General features: G+C 32.4%; 1 protein-coding gene and 1 long non-coding RNA gene across 3 annotated transcripts in view; one reads left to right on the forward strand and one right to left on the reverse strand.

Annotated features, from left to right (window-relative positions):
* LOC105342112 (dynein regulatory complex protein 11) overlaps positions 1-18,000 on the forward strand; it is a 274,235-nt gene that overhangs the window by 60,039 nt on the left and 196,196 nt on the right. The gene's annotated exons all lie outside the window — the stretch shown is intronic.
* LOC136274284 (uncharacterized) lies at positions 485-5,539 on the reverse strand. Of its 2 annotated transcripts, XR_010712562.1 has the most exons (5): positions 5,282-5,539; positions 4,652-4,806; positions 2,707-2,975; positions 1,153-1,324; positions 485-961 (listed from the first exon to the last, which is right to left on the reverse strand). It is a non-coding gene; the product is annotated as an uncharacterized lncRNA (long non-coding RNA). The 2 variants fall into 2 exon arrangements; XR_010712561.1 differs by lacking the exons at positions 4,652-4,806; positions 5,282-5,539 and adding an exon at positions 3,359-4,600.

The following is an 18,000-nucleotide window of genomic DNA, read 5'->3' on the forward strand; positions in this document are numbered from 1 at the left end:
TAATGACTATGAAATCATCTAGTCACAAAAGGGGCTCAATTTATAAACGCAAAGTCTTTATAACTATTTCAGGTTTAGCAAGTTCGATAGATTTACATATATTAGGAAATAAAGGGAAAAGAGAAAAAAGTCTTGATATATTGTCTTTGTCAAATCATACATTGTGTGTTTCCCCAGTATTTATGAGCCATTTTGTACAACAAATTACAGGACGATTGAATTCCTCTGAGGATCTAGTGTAAAAGAGCATTGTACAGCTACATGTACTTTGTGACGGAATTCGGGATTTAACCTTGAGGTAAGTCTTAGAATATTAGAACTAATTTATGATATTCATTAGTTTAATGCGATACCAGGGCTTTTAATTGGTCGACAATTCTTTTGATACCCAGCTGCATCAAACTATTTTAAGCAAGATCTTCGTTTCTGAGTTAGCTCTTATAACAGAACATACATTTTCAAGATACACAATATGAACAAAATGTGAAGCTAGGACCCTTTAATGTTAGAAGTAAACCAAATATAACAAATGGATACAATAAGAAAGCTCGAAAGTTAAACAATACAGTCACAGTAATTAATTCACGAAACAGAGAAAAGCGACATCAACTCATTGACACAATTTCCTCTAATTAGGCTTGGCTACGATCAATGGGTACGTTCAACATTTCTGGCAAGGCTGGCTGTTCCAGGAATTACATTGTATTGTACATCAAAATAAAGCAAGGTATGTTACCCCCTCCCCTCCGCGTTCCCTTGCATCAAACTGCATATTGTACCGGTCCAACTCATCATATAACATTATAAGTTAATAAGATTTTTTTGTTTTGATCGACAAACGAAAGGTAAAAAAATAGCTTGAAACTTTTCGTTTGTGCTTTTATTCTTCATCGTCAACTGCAAATCCATGTTCATTGCAACTACATCTCCTCTGCAAGAATGCATTGCCTCTGCGTTTCCACTGCAAGAATATAAAACCGCATAAACATATGTTTTACATGAATTTGAATTTGAACATTCATTCATTAATTTTTTTTTTTACAATAAGTTTAAATTGCTTACACCTATTTCTGTGAAAACACTTCGTTCATAAACACACATATGTCTGGATGTTCTTATTATTATTCTGTGTGCAAATATCAGATTGCTTACAAGGCATTTGTAGATCATTATAACGGTGATCATGATGATCAGAAATAGGACACCGACAAATATGGGAATCCAATGACATTCTCCTGAATCATCCATGTGTGGATGTTGATTTCCTTCTCTGGTGTCACTTTCTTCTCTGGCACCAATAATTCTTCCTCCGGGGAAAGGCATTCTGCGAGAGAAAAACATCTGTCACTTAAAGTTAAATAGACAATATTCTAAACTATTTTTAAAGGTAACTGGTTGAAAATTTTTCGGCCTAGCTTCATGCATTAAATGCTTTAATTCAATTTATATTTTATTATCTTAATCTTATTTATTGCCATGATATATTGTTTGCACACTGTGACCTTTGTGGAATAAGTGAATAAGAGTTATTTTTTAACTGTGATCTACATTCAATGATAATGAATCTCTTCAATGAAGATAGTAATTTGAAGTAAATCCAGAGTAATGTAAACATGCCTTAATGATAGAAGCAAAAACAAAGGAAATGTTTTTAGAAGTAAACATAGCATTTGACAGTTCATAATGTAGAAAATAAATTGTGCTCGAATTAAAGACACTGTATTAGCTTGCTGTTTCTATACCTTTTCATGTTTGTGCGAATCATGCACACCGCTTGCACGTTTATGCTGTGGTGCATGAAACTAAAAGGATTTTTAATTTTCATTCCTCGCAGCACTAAACCTTTTCTCTACGTAAAACATTCATCTTTTCTTCATCATGTGTATGTTTATGGGTTATTGATTATAAGATATTATACCGAGGTGTTGATTTTTTATGAATTCTAGCCGCCATCTTTACTGAACGCATTAGCTGATCAAGTTCATTTACACAAATGTTAAAAAATCTTTTTAAACAAATTTTAATTCTCTAGATTCCTTATTTTTCCTCCTTTTATTAATAACTTGATCAAGTAACAGTAAATGCAATGAGTTATTCTTACTTAACGCAATGTATACATACCCAGTAATCCCTCTCTCTAACAATTAACGACTACGAGTACAGTCCGAGTGCGCATGAATTTGCGCGTCTTTTTATTTTCATTCTAAATTTTGTGAATTTTTACAATAGTTTTTATTAATTTGAAAGAAAAAGGCCAAAAATACCAAAAATATGTGTAAAAACGTTAAAATTTTTAACAACGTTAAAATTGGTTGTAAATATATTGTTTATTTATCGTGCGCATGCGCAACAAATTCGTCATCCAGCTGACACTAGGTTACTATACATAACTTATATTGACGCCAATATCTTTAAAACTACAGAAGATAGTTTGGTTAATGAAAACAAGACACATGCACGTTGTGGTGTATACATGCATTATCCAAAATGATAGTAGGTCTTAATGCATATCATTAACTGTTAAATCCACATAAAAGGCAACTAATGCATGCCTATTTTCAAGAAAACCAAATGATGAAATACCTACGACTTGTTTTTACTTTTTAACTTTTACCGCACACATCAACACTTAATTCCAACGATACTTCTTTTATAGTCATAGTTTTACAGTACCATTGTGATTTTCTTTCAAATATGTGACTATACCTGATTGAATTAACAGTAAGATCCAACCGCATACCATTTCTCCAATCAAATTTACTATCCGTACTCTAAGGATCACAGGCGGCAGTCCATGAACAAGCCTTTCTCACAAAGTCTGTTTCGCCGTCCACGTTGGGAGTCAACATGTTTAAGCATTACTTCAACCAATATAGCCGGTAAATATTCCGAAAAAGATGGCCTCAAAATTCTCATGTTTCATCTAGTTAAAACGTATCTTCATCCGATGTTGTGTCATTTGTTGCGAAAATTCTCTAAGATAAAAATATATTTTTGATTAATCGATACATTTTTTAGATTTTTTAGATTTCTTTTTTAAACATATAATATAATAAAAATTGATACGTTTTTGTAATTTTAGGTCGGACGAGATTTACAATTGTCAGTTATTGACTTAGGATACTGTAAAAGAATGTTTAGAACAAAAGTACTAAAACAGATCCAATAAGTTGTTATAATGTCTTTTTACTTTTTTCGTTTTGGAATTTTTTAACTTTGAATAAAAGAAATAAAAATTATGAATAAGACTTCCCTGCCCATAGAAGTTTACAACTTTCAACGATAGATATTCTTGTTTGTTTTGTTAAAAAATATTACTGGTAATTTTAAACCTTGGAACATCAATTTTAAAGTTTACCTTAATTTCAAACAATAAAAGAACTGCCAAATGCTGTAAAGTCAGATAATCTGTTGGTAAATTCACGGTGTCCATTTGATATGTTCTCTGTCCTTGACTAGACTCTGATATTGGGCCCGAAACAAAGTTTTAAACTCATTTTATACAGAATATTAATGAAATAAGGTATTTAATTACATGTATAGACATTCTACCTGGGACCATCACAATGCTAAAAAAAATCAATGTACCTACATTACATAATAAAAGCTGTCCTATGAAAGGGTCTGTGGTATGTATAAAAAGACTCATATATTATATTACACCAAAATCTCTTATCAATTTCATAGTTTGAGATAAATTTCACTTTATCCCTGTTTAACTTTTTTAATATTGAAATGTGTATGCAAAAGCAAGCTAATGTGTGGTGTTAGGGCTGTTGGCAAGCCAGATATATAATTACTTAGTAATTAAGGTATGAAATTAAAAACAAAAAAAAACATATAAATTTATATTCATACTAAGACTCGATTACAATATGCAGACAGTCAGACATACACACATGACTTGTTCTTTGCAATTAATGAAAAACGTTTTGTTAAAACACCGATTTAGGTTACTTTGTCTGGCTTAATGGTATTTGGAAAGGATTTTTAAATGTTTTCTCTATTTATTCTTATCAAAGAGGTAGATTAAAAGGGTGGCCCATCCTACTCTCTTGGAATCGTGGTTAGAACAAACTATAATCTGTTGTTGAAGTTGAATTCATTACTTACAATATAAATTTCTGCTATTGGCTGTGAAAAAAAAATTTGAATTGCCAAAATTCAAAAATAACTAATTTAAAACCAGTATTATTAAGATTTAGGCAACATTTTATATTTACCAATCTAATAGAGCTTTACAACCAAAACTAAATCATTCAACCATGTATTATATACTTTGAAGACTAATTCCTTAATGCTTTTATTACACATTGTTGTGAATGCGCTATCAGACAATAAATTGAAAAGGGAAAACCAGAATAGGCACCCAAATTATGTGTTTGTAAAAAGCCACAACTTTTAATTTTTAACATTTATGTATACTAGGTTTCATTGACAATATACATTTATTATCATTACCACCTGTGAAAAGAATTATAGTTTCTCCATCTATATATTTCTTTTGCTGTAAAAAATCAAAAACAGGGAGAAGTAATGTAAGTCAAATAGTTTTTTCATGGTAAATTCCTACTTTTTTCTTCACATTTTTCTGGGGATTTGGTCACAACAGTTTAGTTGTGATATTTCTATTAACAAATTATGAGTATACCTAAATTGATTCAAAGTTCCAATCACCATTTCTTTATTTGATTTGTCCTTCCTTCTCGAATGAGCCCAGGGGGTTCATGAACACACCCTTCTCACAAATTCGTTTATCCTGGCCGGTCCCCGGGACACAGGGAAGTAGGTGCTAGTTCAGACAACCTGTAATTATGTAAGGACCAACATGATTTCCTTGACAGCAGTTAATATTAGCAGGCAAATATCCTAGAAAAAGTAGCCTCGAAATGTATGTGCTGTCATTTTGAAGTAAACGTTCGCTGACTACAATCATTTTTAAATATATTGTACTTATTCGCATTTTGTTAGCAGCACTTTTTCGTCCAAAAAATGCGATTAAATTGTCGATTGAGAACCCTTAATCATTCTTAAACATTAAGGGCTGTAAATGTTTTAAAATGTGATCTCAAAACAGATCCTGTAACGCCTAGCCATTAAGCTCCAAGCTCAAAAAGATATTAAAGTAGCTCATCTTTATCTTGATGTTTAGAACTTTCAACGAAAGATATTCTTGCTGTTTTATGAGACCCTCTCTTTATTTTAAAACAAAACATAACCGTTACAGAAATGGTGTTATCCCCCACCTTAAACCTTGTAACATTATTTTAAGTTTAATTACCTATATTGCAAACAGTAGATAACCTGCCCAAAGCTGTTTACTCAGAAGATCAGTTAATACTGGTGCAGACATCTTGCTGTCCATCTGATGATGCTTTTTTGTTGTCTGTATTTTCATTCCCAGTCCTTGACTAGAATGTGCCTGCAGGCTTGTACAAAACTCATTTTAAAACAGACCAAAAGGGGGTGTGAATATACACACATTCCCTCCCTGGGGACATTAAATTTTTAAAATAATCAATAGACTTAATTTTACATAATAAATGCTGCTCTGTGTGAAAGGAATGTTATGTTGTGTATAAAATGACTCATTGACATATTTTATATCACCAAAATTCCAGTATCAATTTCATGGGTAGGTTTTTATTACACCTTATTTTTGTTAAATATGTTCAACCATATGTAATGCAGACATACACCCTTTGTTTGTTTTTATCTTTAGATGAATATGTCTTTTTTTTAAATGTCAAATTGTAAAGCTCAAGCAATAGATTGTATTATTGCTGTTGACATTCCAGAGGTAATGATTTAGTTATTAAGATGTTCAAATCATAGTGATGTATTATTTTTAAGATGCAAACAATAAATACAGCCAGGCATATACATAAGACTTCAATTTGACAGACGTCTTCCCCAAAGAGAAAACTACAATTTTGTAAATATTATATTAAAAACTACTTAGATTTTCTGGTCACCAAAAATGTGGATTGACAGATGTTGACCGCCGCTCCCATTTTCATATTGGGTACGAATACAAAAAGAGAAGTAAGGGCCATAGATGGGCATAGGGGAGTAAATCTTTATTAAAAAATCGTTTTATCCGTGTGCATATATTTTATGTCAACCACTGGGCCCCTTTAAATTTGAGACCAAGTGTTGTTTCAACAGATAACATGAGGCTGTTATACCTATTACTAGTAATTTTAACATATCAGTTCCTGAATTAAATATCCCTTACATATTTTCCCTTTCCACATGAAATCGTAAACTGATTTTGAACGTTTCCTGAGACCCAACCAATAGTTTGAGGATCGCGGTCTAACAATGTTAAATCTAAACTGTATTACTATTGTAACCTTGAAGATGATGAAAATGTAAAACGTTTACGACGACAACTACAAAGTAGACGACAATGATGACAGACAACAGATATTAATTACTTTAACATTTGCGTTAGGTGAGCTGATTAAGGCTTTGACATCAAGTTAAATACAGGTGTAGATGTCCCTTTATAATTAAATAATACATTTATTACTATATGGATTGTTTTTCATAATATGTTAATATGTATTTGTTACAATGACTCGGTGACTCAAAAAAGAGGTTTTACTTTTTGACTATGACAACGAAAATAAGACGAAATTTACAAAAGTTCGTCATACAGAAGGTGTCACGCATTATAAGTCATTACATATCAGTTTGCCTGTAGTTAAAACTAATCCGGAAACTAAACATGTAAACAAGTTGTGGAGTGTCGTGTGATTGCGACTACTGTCTAAAAATAGTTTAAAAAGTTTTAACAGAAAAATGAAAACATTTATCTGGCAGATAATTTGAATTTAAGTTTTTCGATCTTTGAAGGAAAAAATATGCATTTACAAAATTTAATATATACAAATGATAGTAGTCCATAGAAACTTTTCACTGATGTTTCACTGAGGGGCCGCTTGCTTATGACACATATCGCACTGCAGTATAAACATTACCATGCGCTTGTGTGGGTATTAAACGGAACTATAACTCAATATTTATGTGTAGGCCCAACGCCAATTTCTATTTGTTTTTCTTTTAAGTTTGATTTATTCACTTTTTAACAGCGTAATATTTCAAAAGTGTATATTTCATTGGATAAAATAATCTTTATAGCCAAATTAAATGTGAAACAGTCAAAACTATTGACAATCGGTAGTGGAGAAGCCCTGGGAAACTGCTGCCCTCTTTCTATTGCCGGGGACGAAAGAGTCCTGCCTCCTAAATTCAAGGTAACAGATCGTCACGCGACAAACTGTTACACTTTAATGTACATGTACTAACAATATCTCCGTCTTTGCGTGTACATGTCTGGTCATATATAATTACAGATATGTAATAGCTCTCCCTTGTCCTGTTACAAGTATCGTAGATTAAGAAACAGTTGTTTTTAAAATTGAACCCTTTCAAAAATTGAGTCACAGTATCAAATAAGAGAGAGAGAGAGAGAGAGAGAGAGAGAGAGAGAGAGAGAGAGAGAGAGGAAAGAGAGAGAGAGAGAGAGACAGAGAGACAGAGAGAGACAGACACACACACACACACACACACTGTCATTTTCGATCCATCTTCAGTCGGTGAATGAAACGTCGGTATTCGGTTAGAGCTTTATAAAATAGGAAGTAGAGCTGTTTTGATAAAGGGCAGGAGTGTTTACTCGACCACCCAGTCCTTAAACCCATTGCTGTATGTTGTGTCTTAGTTCTTATGTGTTCCTGTGAAAGGGCGTATTGTTTTTTTAAATTGTGTGCTGGTAACCTGATACTACACTTGTTGACTGTTGTTGTAACGAGACATTGCGGCTTTAATTAATGTTTGTGTAATCAGTCTGAAGTCAGTCTCGTTGTTTGATGGTAGATACGCTATCTTTATTCTTTGATTCATTTTCTATAATAACACAGAACATGTAGACTTTCGGAAAATTTCATTTAAAAAGAAAACTGCAAATCAAATTAGCAGTTGTAAGCCGTAGCGCAATTCATGACTAAAACTTGATTCTTAAAATGGAAACCTAAGTGAACTTGTGAATATATATGTGATTTTTTTTATTTGAGTCTTTAATATGATACATAACCATTTATACAATACAAGAACAAATATGACAATGCAAGCTTGAATCTAAGTATTAGAAGGTTGGTTTTAACAAATAAAGAATGAGTTGTTCTTAATTTAGCTATACAAATCATCAAGAAGACAGTAACACCACACCTTCAATTATAGTTGGTAATATAATATGAAAACTATATGTATTTCTATACTGGTTAATATAACAGGAAATATGCATAACAGAGTGATATTTTTGAATCGGCTTTGGCCGTTCACTGTTGTGTCCATATGAGGCATCCGGAAAATGCGTCCACGTGCGCACACATTCCGCTTGCATCAGTAATTCTTATAAAAACTTAAAGCTTTTGTTTAGTATTTTTATAACATTTTACTCAGTTTTATTTCAATTCATTTACCTTAAGAGATGCAAACATACATTAAATACAGTTCGACCTGTTAATTCAAGAATGCACAATTTGTATCACGCATAAGGATTCATTCAGTAATGCAGTTGACCTCGATGAACTGACCTCGATCATAAGAAGATGTTCCATGAACTGACCTCGATCTACTGATGTTGCATAATAGTAGCTAGGAAGACGGTTTGATTTATAAACAAGGTTACCTTATAATGCGACCTCAATAGCAAGTTATGATGGCATTCAATGTTTTTCAGTTGCATTAAATTATTGTAAAACAACTCTTTCTTTGTATACGTGTTACGTGAAGAGCCGAGAGCCTACTCAGTATTCTGAAGAAGAAGAAGAAGAAGAAGAAGAAGAAGAAGAAGAAGAAGAAGAACAAGAACAAGAACAAGAAGAAAAACAAGAAGAAGAACAAGAACTTCAAGATATATTTACATTTAATAATTACGTTAAAAATATAAAACTAGACAAGGAGTTTACGAACGGCTTTCCCCAAATTTATTTCAAAATTTAATTTGTTGACGGTTTATAATGATGAAATTATGGTGTACAGATTCAAAATATTCTATATTTTGTAAAAATACAGTACTTTTTTTTTCAATTTTTTTTTTTTTACATCAAACTGATCATGTTGATTGCTTCTAGCTATCTATATATCTTTATTGCCAATCATTCCTTTAAAAGGAATACTTGTTTTTTCATTTGCTTCCCTATATGTTTTCAGTTTCTTTTAGACTAAGGCCTGTTTGTAAATACCTATCAAAGGAAAATAAATAAAGGTGACAAGTAAGGTCAAGATGTGTAAAATGACAAAACTTAATTGCTTGCTAAAATAGACCAGTTTTAAGCATGATGTTTGTTTCAATCTAAATTTCGAAAGAGTTTGAACCAATGTAATATTAAGTGTAAAGATCAGGCCATAGGAAAGGTCTGCATGCAATAATCATTAATAATATTCATTGTTTTACATACATGTTTAAGTTTAAACACAGAAATGAAGGACTGTCATTGTAATAGGAAAGGTCGAGATCACAAAGTTCATTTAAATTACCAAAATGTATTTTATCTTAAAGATTGATTGATGCATTGAACAAAAAGCGAGACCACATATCCCACTCTCCTCCAATTCATGGCAATGCTACGTATTATGAACAAAACATATGCTCCATCATTGTATAATTGGGCATTAATCTTTTTGAAACCATTTTTAAACTATTTTGCTCGTCATATTGAAAAACATGAGTAAGTGGAATCAAATCAAAATCAAATCAAATTCTGTTGATGCTGTGGTCAGCAAACATCTGGAATCTGGGCCTAATGGCTTTTTTAAAGATTTTAGAAACATGTTTTTTTTGCATTTTTATTGTTTTAAAATTTGGAATGAACACATTTACAAATGTATTGGAACATATACCAGAACGCCATAAATTAATATTACTACATTTTAGCAAACTTGGCCAAAACAATAAGAAAATAGAATGTTAGTATGCATGAAATAGCTAGTACACAATCATTCAAATCACAATTTCCTGTCTTCAAAAATATTTTGATCTACTTTATAATTCTAAAGCTGTTACACAGCTAGGTTAATAGAATTTAATGAACTTGGTCATGGGTCTTTTAAGTTGTTAAAAAAACCCATTTAGCCCTCATCCAAGGAACATGACACATATTTTGATTAATTATCAAACTTTAATCAATTATATCTCATATGTTTAACATTTCTGCTTAAACACATTCATACATAGAAAAATAACATGTCAAGATACATCTCTTATCCTTAAGTTGTATAAACAAGTATAAATTGTAAATTATTTATAAAGAAACTTGTTATATTTTCCACCTTTTCCTTGGAATTTTTGTTTAGGAAATTCTAACAAAAGCAAGCTAAGTAAGATGTTCTGATTTTTTTTCTCAGCAGACAAGTTACTTCATGGTATTAGTGTTCCGGCCTTTATTGATGCATCCGCTAAAAGATAGGGAAATAAAATGTATATCAACCAGGTATTAGAAATGCTCATTTTTATTTAATACACTATTCTCCAAATTCGATATTATAGTCATCGAATCTGTTTCTGGCAGGTCATAAATGTGTGTGACCAATAGAATAAGGGCAAATGCAGCTAAAACTACAAATATTTTCCATCATTGTTAACTACTTTTCATAGACTTGCCCCATCCCAAAACAATAATGCTTTCATCCGATCGCAAATACTTTACCCCGGCCTAGAACTAAAAGTTAGCATCTAAAATTTGAATTTTAAATCATTAAACGCCCTAGGTCATTATATACCAGCTTCAAAAGAATCAAACCGCTGTAAATGTAAACAAGAGTCCCATGGGCCACATCGCTCACCTGACCAACACTATCCATAATAATATTAGTTTTTTATATCATTAAGTCATAACGAAAATCAATCGCAAGTTCTCGGACCTTTCCGGTGGAGCTCAGAAAAACCTCGAATGCACATTAATGTATAAACATAACATTTTTACAAACGTTTTACCCATCTAAAGAAGGATCGGCCAGACAGCTTTGTGTGCCATTTTTGCTATATTTTAGGGAAATTTTTGATTTTCATGAAGTGTAGCTAACATATCAACATATTTTAAAATATGTTATCTTGATATCAATTTTTTTTTCAAAAAGGGGGTTTGTCATCGACGCTTGGGTAATGCATTCGATGTGGGTTTTTTCCGACCTTTGCCTAAAAGACCCTAGAAGTTGCGATTGACATATCTGGGCAAGTTAGAAGAATAGATCCTGTATAAAGAAAATTGTGAATTTTTTCCTCTAGATATTCTTGTTATGCATTGTGCCCTTTTATACCAGGGCGATTGCATAGCTATATCACATATCAAGAATTGCAGTTCTCAAGAAAATCAGATTGCAACCCGTATGAGACCCAATAATTGTCCAGAGGCCATAGTCTAAATAGCTGAGAATCAACAATACGTCAAGAAGCGTGCATAAAAGTAATACCATATATTATTGCACTTGAGCTTTTGAGAACAGTTTCTTTTCCTATGTAAACTTGTACCTCCTCCATTATGGCCCCGCCTTTCCCTCACGGATCATTATTTGAACAATAACAATTGGCACCATGGCTAGCAAGGCTAACACGGCTCACAAGACTACATGCAAAAACAATGATATGACCAGAATGGCAAGCACTTCTCCTGGGGTTGAACCTTGGACATTTCTTTGATTTTCCTCATCACCTATAGGCTCAGCCATTCTGTAATAGGATAAGCTGCATGATTATTATTATTATTATTATGCATCACAACTAAATTACTTTTGTAATTAAATAGTTTGTCAAGGCCACAGACAAATCAGAAAACAGTGATAAAAAAGGGTTTGAAAAAAAAATATATCATATGTGATGGGATTTTGAACAATAACTGGAATTGTTTTGGAAACACACATTAGTATAATTGCTCCACAACCTTAGTGTAACAGTGTTTAAAGGAATCAGCTTCAAAACTTTGGTATACGTTAACATCTGTAATGATAGTGACTAGCTATTTTTTTTACATTATATTGTACATTGGGTGCATCAAGTGTCAAAATAGCTCTTCCTACAGTTTTCAAGAAAGGACCTAATTTGCAGTTAAGATGTACATATATGTACCCTGGAGATAAGCACCATACCTGATTTTTTAATTATTAAATGAATTTGTGACCCTGATTATTTTAGGTTGGAATTTGCTTTGCTTGTGCAAATGCCTGGAATATAGGTGGAATTTGGCAAAATCTTCAAATTCAAATTATTTCGGGCAGAGACGGAATTGTGTAAAGTTACGCCTCAGTAGAAAAGGAAAAGGACGTTTTTAGGCTTCATTTCAAATTTTAGGGTGTCATTTTTGCTGGCGTAAAGTGCTAAAAACATTGAAACAAAATTTTGCCTGGAAATTCAAGCAGGAGTGCAATCCCCTGATAAGTCAAAATCCATTCATGTGTTAGGGAAATTTCAGTAAGACTAAGTTTCAATTAAGTGTACACTCATGACAGTATTTGAAAATTCTAGACGAAAAGAAATGGCTTTGTTAGTTTGTAAGTCACTTTATATTGTTTATAAATAGGACTTTCAAAGCGTTACCCTAACCTTTTCCATGCGTCATTTCATTTTCCAGGCCTATATTTTTCCAGGCGAAATTTTATTTTTCCAGGCGTACATGTAGGGATACCGTTAACACAAATAAACACATTATCAACTCTCCCTTGTTGAACAAATAGCATAGATATGAATTAGCATATTTCTAAATTGATCAGATTACACATGGCATTTTATGTCATACGGTCATACCTAATTTAATGATAACCTCTTTCTGCACAAAAATGGAAAAAATAGAATATCCCAATACTACATGTACGTACATTTTTACCTTAATATTAATTTCACCTTAAAATTACTGTTATACATGTAATAGGTCTACTTGACTTGCTATAGAGTTATACTCATATATTCCCTTTGTTTTTGCATTTCAATCTTGAAAGAAATGTTATTACAACTTACAGTTTGGAAATATTCTCAATTGCAGGTCAGAGGCACCTGGGGCATGCTCAGCAGAGTTCTTCCCAAACGTTGTGTTGTATATAAGGGGGATTTCGGCGAGGGCTCGCAAGCACCCGCTCTGCTGATTTTATACATTTTTTTAATAAAAAAAACCCAAACTCTTAACTACACATCTTCGTCATCTTGGATCTTCCTGTTCTGTCGCATCAGTGCATGAAACTCAGTAAATGTAACGAATTTCAGGCGGCGTTAGGTCAGGTTTTGTGTCAGTCCAAAGAAAAACCCAAGATAATGATACGTATGTATCTTATGTTCGGTAGACCTAGATAGGGGTATCAATTTTAACATTGCAAGGAACTTATATAACAAATAGTGCCTGTGATACATGAATTGCAATGAACTTTTGATCAATGCTTTACCTCGATAAAAAAGAAAAGAGTCAATGCTTTTATATTATAGATGTGGTTTGGGATTGTTCATGTTAATAGTACATATATTAACTAATCTTCACTTACCCATGGCTGATACTATGCAATTTTATATAAAGCAAACTCATTGGATCACTTTAATGCAAATCTGTACAAATGAAAAAAAAATTGGTACTACTATCTGTATCACAATCAACTGTTATTATTGTTTTAGAAATGAAGAAATGCAACTGCGGAAAGCAAGTACAAATAATAATTGTTGTTTACATCCACATAGCACTAGCATCTTTTCATCTGCTTAAGAGCACAATAGGATTTTTTTATTGTGATTAACTAACTTCTAGTAGGTATTTATCTCCTATTCTGTTTATTCATTATCTGCATCAGTAAGATCAATCCAAGCAAATGACGGCGCATGCTGAATATTACTTCTCCACTTCCTAATGAAAAAACACGTATTCTGTATTAAAAAATTTAGTGTATGCATGCTCATGTGAGACAACACAATATTTAAAAGTGAACAAGTAGGATGATTTTCATTTAAATGGATCATAACAATTAAGGTTATTTACGTTACTTTCAAAATAAGGTCACGCCTTTTTCTACAAAGCTATCGTGGCTGTTCAGTGAAGTCACGAATATTGCGTTAAAATTATGCGCGATGTCATTGAGCTATGGTAGGATAATAATTGCATGTTGTTTCATATCATTTCGCAGAGTTTTAATCAAGAATTATATTTTTAGCATTATTTTACTGATTAGATGAAACAGTCATTATCATTCTTCTTTTTTTTTTACACATTTTTTTGTTTGTTATTTTTTACACCATATGATTGTTCCGGAAAAAATAATGAAAATATCTCAACAAGAAGTTCTTGACAACTAATAGCAGAATATTTTGGTTCATGTGTAATCAAACATGCTAAGTTGGTTCAAATTATCATCCATGTATAAATAACACTTTTATTACAAATGAGTTTCGTTTGGAAAAATTCATAATTTTGCAAAATATAGATTTCTTATTCAACGTTGCAACTAAAATACCTGATTTATAAAACATGAGGATCTAACCTACCATTGGCCTGATTCTTTCTTTAAAAATTCCAGGCGGTCTAAGGAAAGTCTGTCTTACAAAGTCTATCAAAGTCTATCCTCCGGGCAGCTTCCCGGGAAAACCTCCAGAGTCATAGGAATAGACATGTAGAACAATTAAAATTTATTTTAAAAAGATCTTTTATTGGACATAAAAAAGCGGGATGGCCCCTTAATTTCGGGGCCAAAACGTCTCTATAGTATTTCTCTCATAGCACTTTACTGAGAAAAATTTTGTAATATATTTAAGTAAAAAAAATATTCATCTTACACATATAAAACTATACATTATAAAAATTTTATCATGCGTTACGTAATTAGGGGTTTTAAGGGGCCAGAAGTCCAAAACTTCGATCAATTATATCTCAAAAAGGACAAATATTTTGAGAAACAATATAGAATAAAAGATGCTTAGAATGATGTTTTAAACATTATTCAATTATAAAAGTGTCGTTATTTTTCCCCAATAAGGAGATAAGGGGTCAGTCCTTAAAATGTCTTATCCCAGATAGCTCAAAAAAGGTAACGAATTTCTAAACGCTTGTTGAATAAAATATGTTTAATATCAAAAGACCTTTCATATGATGTCAGGAAAAAGAGGCTGGGCCTTTATTTAAGGGACCAAAGGGGCTTTAAAGTCTTTCTTCCATAGCACTTTACTGAGAAATATTTTGTAATATGTTTAAGAAGCAAACATGTTCATCTTACACATATTGAACTATACATCATAAAAACTTTATCATGCGTTACGTATTTAGGGGTTTTAAGGGGCCAGGAGTTCAAAATCTCGATCAATTATATCTCAAAAAGGACAAATATTTTGAAAAGCAATATGGAATAATAAAAGCTTAGCATGATGCTCTAGTCAATATTCAACCATCGAAATTTTGTCATATGATCCCAATTATGAGATTAGCGGTCAGCCCCTAAAACAGTCTTTACAAAAGACCGGTAACAAATTTTTAAACACTTGTTGAAAAAAATATTTTAATATCAAAAGACCTTCCATTTGATATCAAGAAAAAGGGCTGGTCCCTAACATTAGGGACCAAAAGAGCTCTAAAAGATTTAATCCATAGAACTTCACTGAGAAATATTTTGTTATATGTTTAGGAAGCAAAAATGTTTATCTCACATTTATTTAACAGTAAATTATAATTATTTTATCATGCGTTCCGTAATTAGGGGTTTTAAGTTACCTGGCTCCGGGATCATGAAACTGTCTTAAATTTGTTAGAATTTTGTCTTAAATGTAAGATTTAGACCTAGTTAAGATTGCTTACTTAAGTGGATCACAAAACGATCTAAGAAAAAATTAAGGTAAGATTTGTCTTAGCTTAAACTTCATAGTAACTCACGCGATTTTAGACCGAATTTGTTAAAAGTGGAACTCTTCTTCGTTTAAAGATTCCTGTCGGCTGCATCGTAAACATTATTATATACAACAAAGTTGAAAAATTATATTTAAAAGATGCTTCAGACAAATATTAGCATAGTTTCTAACTGGATAACATGTCAGTCATTATACAGACGTGTTTACACACTTTCACTTTAACAAAGGGAAATAACTTCAATAGCAAGTCCACAAAGGGAAATACCTAGACTATAAATAGAAAACCCGAGGACGAGGGAGCCGCCTTCTTTGCTGATCATTTCTTCATAAAAATCCAACTAGTGTCGCCATTTTGAACTTACTAAGTAACATTCTATATACTTAAAGCTGACATGAATTCATAAATACGCATTATTTCCCTTTTATCTCCGACTACCGCCATATTAGTTGTCGATTTCTATTGTTCTGCTCATCGCTACACACCCCCTATATAAGGCCGAGAGCACTATTCATGCTTCACCGCATTCAGGAATTTCATACACTCGAACACGTTACCTTGGACGAAAGGACTTGTAAAAACGCGTTTTGAACAAACCACTGCACTGGCAAGATATATCCAATAAACGACTGAAATCCAGGCGCAGATACTTCGAAAATTCCTCGATAATTGTAGACCGTTTTCCTGTGTATGTTATAACATCGCACATGCGCAAACCACACACTGTGGCAGATCGAGCAATGCCAATTATCGCATGGATTTTAGAAATGGGGCGTTTTAGTAGGAACGGATGGAAACGTTGTTATTTTCTTGGATTTACTATCATTTAGCTACTGTGTTGGATGTAGTGTCGCCAGGGTTTTCAAGAAGGTGCAGACGTTATGCACTCTGTATGAACGACACACGTGTTCGATGTGCATGCGAAGTAAGGCAGCACTGTATGTGCAAAATAATACGGATACCTTGGACATCCTTTCAAAGAATAAATATATTTTGTATTTTATTGATTGTTGTTTTCTTTATTCTTTATTACTACATTTTACTACAATGTGAAGTTCATGCATTTAGAAGTCCGTGCAACGCGAATACCTCGATCGGAAAGCAACCGACCGTAACTTTCTCAACCGGTATATATACCCCAGTGGCAGTAGAGGAGCGATCGAAACTAATATGGCGACCAAATGATTTTATGAATTCATGTCAGCTTTAAGTCTGCATAATAGCAGTCTTAAGATTTGAGACAATATTTCAGACTTAACCGTACATTTTTGTAAGTCATTTTTTTGTGATCCACTTTAAGTACAATCTTAAAATTTAAGTGCAAATTTATTGACTTAAGTCTGATTTAAGATTGAAGACAGTGTCATGATCCCGGAGCCAGAAATCCAAAACTTTGATAACGTATCTCAAACAGAACATTATTTTGAAAATCAATATAGAATAAAAATGCTGAGAATGATATTCCTAGCAATATTCAACCATCAAAATTTTGTTACGTTGTCCCGATAAGGAGATAAAGGTTCAAATATCAAAGTCAATGTCATATTACCTTCAAAAAATCGCACGGAAGACCCCTCGTTGCTCGCAACGAGATCATGTTTAGTTTAATATTATTTTTGTTAAAATATATATTGCGTCCGTGTTGAAAGAAATAATTGAATGGAGAAAATTGTAACGTAATGGGTTGTCCCAAAGAATTAACAAGCCCACTTTTAAGGATCTTTATTTGATCTGAAAAAATTCGGGGATTTAACCCTGTAATATATTTAATAGATATCGAGCAATGTCAACAAATGTGTTTCAGGATGAAAAAATACAAATATACATACAGGTATAGTACATTGCTGCTCAGATTTCACTAATTAAACTCTTTGCAAAGAATGATAAATGGTCACAATATCTATTATTTTTCCAAGTTAAGTAAGAGTTACTCTCCTTGATCGCAATTTACCAAAATAAAAATGTAGAAATATGATTAAGGCTATAAAATATCAGTAGCCACTAGCATGAATAACTGAATAATGATACATGTAACTTTGTAAGCGCATATGAAATATGGAATTATAGGAATAGTATTTTGTTTCTAATTGTATATATGTAAAATATAAATAAAGCGTAGCATGGTGATGCT

This window comes from Magallana gigas, chromosome 4 (assembly GCF_963853765.1).
Source record: "Magallana gigas chromosome 4, xbMagGiga1.1, whole genome shotgun sequence".
Classification (NCBI taxonomy): domain Eukaryota; kingdom Metazoa; phylum Mollusca; class Bivalvia; order Ostreida; family Ostreidae; genus Magallana; species Magallana gigas.